The sequence below is a fragment of the Malurus melanocephalus genome, unplaced genomic scaffold, assembly GCF_030028575.1.
Source record: "Malurus melanocephalus ecotype Western Australia unplaced genomic scaffold, MMel_1.1 scaffold_85, whole genome shotgun sequence".
Lineage (NCBI taxonomy): Eukaryota > Metazoa > Chordata > Aves > Passeriformes > Maluridae > Malurus > Malurus melanocephalus.
In genome coordinates, this window is record NW_026623317.1 from 2,212,110 (window position 1) to 2,222,683 (window position 10,574).

Genomic DNA, 10,574 nt, shown 5'->3' on the forward strand with positions numbered 1-10,574 from the left:
GGGAARATGTCAGCTGTCAATGACACAGATCAAGAGATTGCTTCCCCAAGTGGTAAGATAAACGAGGCTGGAGAGTTTAATAACAACATAGCACACAATTTTTGGAGGACAAGAAGACCTGTTATTAGGATGTAGGGATAAAGGCTTGAGAAGCAGCCTGGATTCATGCAGCAGTTTTGCAGTTTTGGGAAGTTAACTGTGATGTATATAACCACAGCTGGAGGAACTTCAGAACTGAATGCCCACCCTATGTAGAAAGACAGATCATTTCCATGTTATATGGGAATGGAAAATTCAAAGTGAGACATACTCAGCAGAAGGCTTGTCAGAAAAATTTAATTCTTAAATAGTTGGACACACATGGGATGACATCAGCTCAGGGAGGTTGCCTGTCTGGAATGATGGCCAAGGGACCAAATTGTCTGCTTTGCTTTCATTCATTCAACAGTCCCACATAAGCAACACTTCCCCGTGTAATATTCCAACTCTGTCAAAAATGCTTGGCTTCCCCCCCCCCCCAATTTTTAATCAAAATATTAAAAAATTTGGTTGCTTCTCTTCTCTAGATTGAAAATATCACCTAGCACTGTTCAGTGAAGGATTTCTTGATATTTTAAATTTCTTAAAGCACTTCAATCAACAAAAATACCCTCATTTTTTTGCTGAAAGAGTAGTAATTTTCGAAGGAGTGAGTTATTCTCAATTCRACGCAAATGTCAAGGTGAGAATTTGCTTTTGTTGTCTCAAACTTCTCCACTGTTCCAAGCACCAGATTATATTTAAAACSCTGCTGGCAGGGACACTGCACATTGTGTCACTGGCCATCCTCACCCACCTTCTCTGTGAGGTGAGAAGGGCACAGATTGTTTATCAGAGCGCTTTGGAAACACGTTCTGGGTTAATGCCCAAGGTCAAAGGAGCTTCTCTTACTTAAACAATCAAGGTCAGCGAAGGTCCCCAGGCCTTGTGCAAAGCAGCTTTACCCTCCCAGGGCAGCTTGTAGTGGTGTCACATCTGCAAATTCCAAGATTACCCAGAACAAAAATAGTCAGTCAACTGCTACACAACTGGTTTCATAAATATCAACACCTGTTTCTCATTATTTTGCCTCTTTGAAGAAGATACTTTCCCATTTCAGCTGGTCAGAAGGCCAACACCCCCTCTTCAGTTACATTCTGGTTGCAGCACCTCCACCCCTTTCTCATTAACCCGGGACAAGAGAGAAACCCTGATGGGTTCTGCTGGGCTCAAACCAAACCAGCTCCACGAGCCAAAGGAAGGGGGACACAAAGGAAAACAACGCCGTAGCCACGCACAAGTCACTTCAAAGTTTCCATGACTCAGAGCTACGGGCTGCCAACGGTGGTACCCTGTCAGGAAAACACTGTGGCTTCGTGAAATCAGCCCGAGGCTGGAAGGCAGGAAGACGTGGGTTAAAACRCTGGTGCTGCAGATGCATCCGCGGGTGATGGCAACCGAGAAACTCCGCAGGAGTCTGACCTTGTTTGAAAGCACGWCGGGCTGACACAGGCGAGAAGTACCCGAGGACTCCAGCAAAACAAGGGCATAAAACACTGCCCACGGACTGCAACTTATCTGCTTGCCATCTGTACACAGGCACTGCTCATCTCAGCGTGCCTCCCTTGGCACTCCTCCACACAAACTTTGAGCAGATCGCTTTCCCTCCCATGGCTGTGGAGGTTTGACGCCCGCGTGGAGAGAATCTGATGCCTCTTCTGGGTGAAACAACCCATGCAAACACCTTTTAAGGGAGTGAGGCTGAGAAAAGAGATCTCTTTTTTTAWCTTCTGAAATGATGGTATTACCTCGGTCATGTTCAGTGTGAGTATTTCATTCCTTTTTCATCTGCACACTGAATTAGCTCTTTTCTGTAGGGAACRGGCTATAGGGGACCTGGCTTGTCATAAAGCTGACATTTTCTTGACCACATAGATAACAAGGACAAAAAAAAAAAAAATCCAACACAACTCAGTAAAAGGCAAAGCTTCACCATTGCYAGCCAGAGCACAGGACAGTAGAGAATATCAAACGAGGGGGAATACCTGCTGTACACCTCAAAAGGCATATATTGGACATCAGTACTTTCAGAACTGGTTCAGTCACAGCTGGGGAAAAATCTTACAGACAGAGCTCCAGGTATGCAGGCACACCAGTATTAGCATCCTATACATGAATTTTGGGTTGAACTGGATCTGCCACTTAAAAACCCCATGCCATGGGAAGAAATCCACAAATTCCTCCCTTGATACTCCATTGTTTTTAATCACTCCCTTAACCAGATGACATTTTCCTTAATGATATGACTTTCAATGACTGGGCCTAATATCAAAGAAATATAAATGCATTTCTAAATTTGGCTCAGCCATGGAGCTGGCTTTTCACAGGGTCATAGCAGCTGGCTTTGCAAGGAGACTGGAACTCCTCAGGCCAAAGTCAGAAATTCATCTGTCTTTATTTTTTGGTAGACACACAGATGGACACAAAAGGTTCTTCGTTAGCAGTTGTCAGTGTCACCTATTGCAGTGCTAATAAACAGGATATTAGTTCTTCTAAATAAATAGGATATTAGTTCTTCTAAACATACTCAGATCTTTTGACAGCACCAGACCTGGTGACTGGGGGAAGGCAAGGGGAATCTGTTTATCCCATGCTAGAGATACAGCTTCCCAAATTTCTGCTCACTGTCCCAATATTAGGGAAAATCATTGTTTCTTCTCCTATGTCTCAGCCCTCAGAGCGTGCCTGAAGGGAGGCACTGRGTACAAAAAGATCCCAAACCTTTACAGCCACCTTTTGGATAAGCTCAATGGTTTTATCCAAAGGGCCCACTCATCACAGCAGGTGGAGCTCAGAATAAACACACAAATATGTGATATTGCCATTATCCTATAATTAYGGCATTACTGCAGCAAACCTCTGATAATTCCCCTCGATTTTAACAAGATGATCAGAAATAAGGTCCAAGAGGGTACTTGGGAATGTGGAGATGAGAAATGGGAGCACTGGCCCTGAGTTTGTCTTTGGGATGGTGCTGAGATCAGAACTGCCTTCCCGGGGGCACCAGGTTAGTTTTTTACACAACACTTGTTTCCAAGTGTCTTCAGTGGCGAGAGAACACCTTCATCACACTGCTTTTGTCAGCCAAAGGAAACYACACAGAACAAGGGTGTCTGTTGACACAGCAAACGAAAAATATAATGCACATTTACGACCAAGTGTCCTATGCTTGAATTTAAGTCTATTCAAATTCCACTTCATCAAGGCTCTGGTCCATCAGCCAGGCAAGTTTCAACCCAGCACAACCCAAACACAATTAAAACATTTAGACTGTTACTTGCACACTAATTCCATTCATACCTCCCCCACCCTGTTTTAATGCAGAAACCTTTGAAGCTCTTTTTTGCCTYCCCTCTTCTAACAGGACTTCCTGCTATTGGCAAATATGTATTGTGGAAAAATTTCCTTTTTAATATTCATCCTCRGGGCCTCAGAAGAGCATGGTATTTTCTCCACATTTTACAAGCATGGCTGCTGTCATGTGAAACTCCACTACCTTCGGATTTAAGCATTTTTACAACAAAATCAGGAGGCAAGAAAGTCTTCCAGAGTTTTAGTAAATCAGCTCTCTTCTAAATGCCTCAAAAATAAAGACCTCCCTCCCAAAGCCCACCACAAAAYACCTTCATGCTACAGGATGAGATGTACTATGAGGAGCACTTGAACACTCCCAAAGACTGTTCAAGCATTAAAGAATAAAGCAAAAAATGTCTCCTTCAGAATAAAAATTCATGCAGATATYACAGCAAACTCTTCCCACAGAGGTTGTGGGCTATTTATTACTTTTTATTTATAAGACTGCTTATCCTCRTGGTCAGGTAACCATCAGGAGGCAGAACAAAGTTCTGTCGGTTCTTCAGACTTGAACTCCAGTTGCTCCAGAAGGGACTATGCTGAGCATTAGCTTTGACAAGTAGAGATGCAAAACTGGATTYGTGCACCTCAGGCCCATTTCCATTAAACTTGCTCCTGAGCTCCAGCATCTCTTTCAGTGCTGTAACAAAAGGAAAATGAGTTTTATGATCTTTAACTAGCAGATGTGTATCATGGGCGTCCTGATAGCTGCTCAGGATGTTTCATGACCACGTGTCACTACTGAAGCTGAGCATCAGCCACTCTCTCATTCTTTTTTTTCAGCTCCACTACTTTTCCTGTTTTACTAAACCTTGGTATTTCTCAGCCCTGGCTCTTTGCCCATTTTAATTTCATATGCTGCACAAACCTCAAAGTCTGAATACATTGTGAAGATGTTTTCCCTCCCATCAGTACTAACAGTAGCATTGCTAATTGCTGTGGTTTTTCTTCCCATTGGACTCTCAGACTTCTGAAGCTGTACAAGAAGAAGTTAAGTGTACTTGTCTAGAGGAGATTATTGTTTCTAAGTTAATGTTATCATTTTCGAGGCCAAAGTACCAAAACAGATGCTGGGGTATGAACCTTTGTGCTGCAGACGCATCTCCTGTGCCAAGCAGGATCCTATTGAGAACGTCCACTATGGAGGTGGACACTCTCCAGAGCAACCTCAGTGCTTCCCARCTCACAGCCTGCCTCAGTGCCTGACAGTCCTGCCACGCTGCTGAGCTCCTCAGATGCATGACAGCTYCTCACCCAAAAGACATTTTCATTTGTTCCTCACTACTTTTTTCCCTAGAACCTCTTCTATCAAACTTAATGCCCTTTGCATTCATCAGACCACTTACAAAAAYACATGGCAAAATCCTTTCCCCGCTCTTAGGCAGCAGCATGGGTAGTGATTGTTCATTCAATCCTCAAGTGGACCTTGCTGATCTTCACAAATTTATGCCTGCAGGAGAGATCAGCCCAGGCTCCCCCTGCCTTTGACAGCTTTGGAGCCAAGCAGGTGAGGGAACACAGCACAGGCACAGAGCACAACTAATTCTGCCTGTGAACAACTTGGTTCAGGCCCACTAGAAATTTCTGTTGGGCCTCTACCTGAAACAACATGCCCTGTGACCGTACGCTGTCCTTCACGTGGTGTTACTCAGCAGGACAATTCTTCCTGCAGCTCACAAATCTCTTCTGCAAGATCACTGTAATTCTTCTCAAAGCTTCACTAGGATCAAATCCTGCCCCTCTCCCAAGAAGCACGCCTCTGCTGCCTGAGGCTTTCTATGTTTATCCACAGACTCCATCAGCGATCCCACAGGGAAAAAGAAAATACACCAACACACAGGTGTGAAAGCCATGGGGAATCTGTGCTGAGCAACCCCCACACGAATCTCACTAGTGCACACACGTGCGTTTTTCTCAGCTTCACTTTGTGAATTCTGCAGATCAACCCTTCATGAACATGCAACACAAACAGAAGAGACAGAACTTCCAAAGTGTTTGCAAATTCATTATGCATTGATGTAATTTCAAAGTAATTCACACGTGTAGACAATTCCAGGATATCTATCCAATTGTTCAGTATCTCTGAAGAGGGTAAGGCAGATAGATAACTGCAGGGGTCTGTAATTCCCTGGTCCGGGACTTGGCTGCACACCTCGACCTGCCTCTACTCCAGTTTCCTCAGAAATTGGGTGCATGTTTAAGGCTCAGTTCTCCCAGCGTGCTCACTCCTTGATCAAAGGTGACCATCTTCCAAACAACTCCTCGCCAAGATTAAATAAAAACTGATGGAGGGCAATCCAACTCTTTACTCAAAGATAAACTGCAATTGCTGGCAATCTACATTTAATAATCTTCTACACTAAGTGCACAACAGCTGGAATTTTACTTCAAAATGAAAAGGCAAACAAGCAAGACCTTAAGACAGAGTAAGTTTTAAAATCAAACTGAATTTGCAGCCTCAGGTAYTCATTGCTTGTAAGCTCAATTAATTCACAAGGCATAAATTCTTTATGATACTTTACTACAGTTTTAGGTGAGCAAATCGAGCAAGAATTCTGCTGCTAACAGAAAAATCAAGAGTGTCAGAAGCTTGCTTTGTTCTACCTTCCCCTGCTGGGAAAACAGTAAGGTCACAATGTCTGTGCTCATAGACACTTCGGATCCTATTCCAAAAGGAACAGGACAAGCAACTGTGCTTTATTGAATCCATTCTGACTTCATCTTCTATGAAGATCACTGAGAAGGATCAAGAGCACCAAGCTCTGACATCTTCACATATCCATTGTCATTCATTTTTCTTCTGCCAGCCAACTAGATTTAATCCTGATTATAGCTAATGAAACAACAGCTAATGCAACATCAAAGACTGCTCTAAGCTTTGAAGCCTTGCTTTTAGTTCTTGTAGCTGTGACAATCCAGGACTAGAACCTTGCTCCACACAAGAGAAGAAATGCCAGCCTTACTCAGAACTTTTTATCCAAGAGAGATGAACAGGAGGACCAACATGACTGAAGAATTCTTTGAAAGGCCTTCTTTAATACAGTTTATGATGGCTATTCATTAGCCAAGCTTAAGTGGCCAGGAAAAACACCTGGTTTCACTAATATTTCCATTAATATTTTAATATTTCCTTAGTAGTGATAAAGTTTCAGACCAGTGAAAAATTGAGTCCCTGAGCAGGTCCTTCTAGAARTGGTTGCTAATGCAGCTGGCATGTTATTTGCTACTTTTATAATTTTTTTTTAACAAAGAAAGTACCTCACTGATGCTTCAGAGCTAGCACTGAACCTTCAGCATCTCCAAAATTAGGTTATAGTCAATCTTGTTTTGGAAAAAAGAACAGTGCTTCATATTCAAGTAAAAAACTGCGTGGGAGGAGTATAGTGAAATCCTGTATTTCACAATATTTTARCTCAAAACCCAGCTGCAGTAAAATTTCAGTTTGCAATGCTAAAAAAAAAAGCTGTAACCACAACGAAGTGTGACAAGCTTGAGGGCTAAAACAAAACACAGTTCATTGTGCCAACTATTTAGAGCTGCAGATGATTATCAAACCCCAAAATTTCACACCCTCCCACTTCAACATGAAAATAAAAAGCTTAGTGTAGTAGTTGTGATTTCTAGCTGTGTGTTAATTAGTTTAAACCTATTATTCCTAAACATCTTAGCTGACTGATAGCACTTGGGAACCTTTTAAGGCAGATATTTATATTTACTTTATGCACTTAAAACAGGCCCCTCAGCCAACAGCCTACCCTACCAGACAGCCAAATTTTGGGAGAGATTTTACCTCTCCCTGTTGTTTTTTTACAGGAGTCTGAAGTAAAGTTATTTACCCTCCTTGCCTGGAACTGGTCTCAAGGAGGTTAAGCTCTGGTTAAACRCAATGTCCSAAATGAAAACAAGAGAGAACCACARCTCTCAAGGTGTTTTTGGTTTGCAAAGCACCACCTGGAATTTAAAGGACTACACACAACCTGCTGAAGTACTCTGCTGCAGGGAGTTTCCCACCCAGATAGGAACCATGCACAAAAAAAGGGGAGAAATAGGCAGAGATTATGACACTCCACTGTCAATTCTCAAGATTTTAAAGCTGCAAGGATCCGGACATCTGACATTGTTTTCAAAGCCTCAGCCCTGAGAAAACTTATAAATGAAATCAGGTTTTTCTTTGGAGGAGGAAGGTGTTCTGAAAAGTCAGCTCTGTGCCTCCAAGCTGCCAAAAGGCAACTCAAAAATAACTTTTAGGCTTGGGTGTTAACATKAACTACCTGTTCTTTGATTACCTGGCTTTGGCAATACTATGCAAATCAGGTGCCAGACAGGCTGGTGACAAGAGAGATCAGGACCCATGCTCGTTGAATTAAAGTCAATGCAACAGAGTTTGTACAGAGTTTTTCCAGCTCAGTGATACATGTAAGCAGCTGGCTACCCATACYTTACTGAAAGCATCTCCTCTTGAGTACTCCCTGCTTGCTATGTGTTTTATTTTGCAAAACAGCCTCACTGAAAAAAACAACTCACTTTGTATTTATATTTTGGACATCAACACTTTGACTGGCCAAAGAGGAGAGGGAGGAAGATACATTCCCTATGTACCACAGGYATTCTGCATTAAGATACTGGAGTCACATGCGTGATTTTGAAGAAGAGCAGAACAGCAGTGGGTAAATCAAAAAGGCACTGGATTAGGAAATGGGTAGGTTAAACTTAGTCAAGAACTGCCAAAGGCATTTAAATGAAACACAGACAAGCAAACAYCACCAACACAGTAAGTTCCTGTGTGCCTCTAAGCTGTGGCCAGCACAGCAATGGCAGGAGAGAACATTTCAGTGGCACTAACAGAAGTTAAAAACAGTGACTTCAACACAAACCAGAATGGTCTAGCACAGGGGCAGCACCCCAGGCAATGTCTGCAGGGCCCTGGCACACTCCTTGGAAATGCCTGCCACAAGGAGGCAGAGTCAAAGTATTCAAGGCAAAGCAACTAACACTGCCACAAAGGAAAGGCACGTTCAGATATCCCACAGCAAGGAGACCACAGAATTAGGCCACCCAAMTAAATCAAGTTGCAACCTGCTCAAAAATGCTAGTCTGACCCAGACAAGTTGCTCTTATCTGTCTCACAGGTGAAAGTAAACACCTGAGATAGTAGGATTTKATTTGATTGTGGCAGGCAAAAGCAACTGCTGTAATAAACTGCATTCAGGAGTAGGAGTCTGTATCACCAAATACACACAGACCCAGAACCTCCACAACAGCTGCAGGAAAAGTGGTATTAACACCTGAACTCTACCGTTCTACCCACCACATGCAAGACACTTGTACCATTTATCTGGGTGGGTTAGGATAATTCCTAACATTCAACAAAAAATGCAGACAGCAATTAATAAAAAAAAAAACAAACAACCCCAAACAGCCGTTGTGAGAATTAAAACTTTTATTAGTGTATTCACATATTAGGCAAACGCAACACGCATGAAGCTTATCTCTTAGGTTCACAAGTTCTACCAATACATTAGTCTACTGGTAAAACTAGCACAAACTGGTAACTGCTTTGCCAATTTTTGAAAGGTGTCTTGGCCCACTTTTTCAAGGCTTGATTTTTGGTATTGCTTCTATGCCCTAGTCATTATGGCATAAAAATATCCACCACTATCATCAATTCAGTCAAGTGATTAAAAGCTGTAACACTGGCCACATTTTTGTTCTCAAAGCTAAGTTATCACTAGCTGTACTTACAAAGTACAGAACTAGTGTAATTGATGAAACAATGGAGAAAAACAGACAAAGGCAATCCTGCTACTGCCACAATAACAAAAGAATGACAGACAGCTAGATCACAAGATTGTTAGTAAGATGTGTATTTTTCAAGTCAGAATAACCCTTCTATACAGTTTCCCAACCCATCCCCAACCCAGACTTATTTGTAGAATATATTTCAGAATATTTTTAATATGGTGCAGCTGTAGTGTCCAAGGGTTCACAATAACATGCACTGTCATGAAGAACCTGGAAGTCCTCCTTCGCTGGTCATACCTCAGCAACCACTATTCTAGAGGTTTTGCAGAAGCAACTACTTTTAATAACAAGGCCCATTATGACATAATGAATGCATATGATCTGGTGTGTAAGTAAACTATAAAAGCGATTCAGATAAGAAATTTAAATTCTGTTACTGAAATATGTTAAGAAGCTGCATCTATTTAAAACCTAAACAAAAAGAATCTAGCTTACCCCAGAAAATRATTTTTCAAGGTATATGGCTCCAAAGACTAAACCATTATTTTTTAGTGATATATGAAAAAATGAAAAAAATACAGATGATAAGGGGTAAGACTTATTCAATGMAAAAAATACAGATGTGGTATGCCAATAACTTTGTGCACTTAATCCAATATCCAAAGCCATGGCAAATTCTCATTCCATGAGAAAAACCCATTTCAATGATCCAAGGTACAAAAAAAGTCCCAAATTACACCACTGCCAGCAATACTGCTGGGAACAGATGCAACAACTCAGATGGGTATCAAAAAGCAGACTGCTAGTGTGATGGATACTCAGAATTTGTAATATGAATTCATTTTAGGCCCCATTAAGTATATAAAGTGCCTTAAGACTTCACAGATGAATCTCAAGACGTTTCTTGCCCTTCCAATGGAGGGATTTTCTTTTTCATTAAGAAGGCAGCAAAAAATTAAGCTTTTCTATAAGGAAAGTCTTTTTATATTTAGGACAACTTGAAAACCTGCTTATATAAAAAAAAATACAAAAGAAAAAGGGAGCAAAGTCTTGGAATTTTATGAGATACTTGCCCCGATCAAAAAACCAAAGTGACTATTTATGGGAACTAAAATGTAGAACAGCACAATACTGTGATATTTGAGATCATGATACATTATCTGTATATATACTTAGCTATTCATGTTATTGATAACCATTAGGACACTCAATTATATACCCAATAAAAAACACCATTAAAGAGTCTTTAGAACTGTCCCTTCTTTCTGAAGAAGGCTTTTCTATACACTAAATTTTCATCTAGTATCAGAGTATAGGAAACAGAATCCACAAGGTGCTTTAACTGATGAGACCTCAAGTGCTGTTTTTTCTTTTTTTTCCTTTTTTCTTTTCTTTTTTTT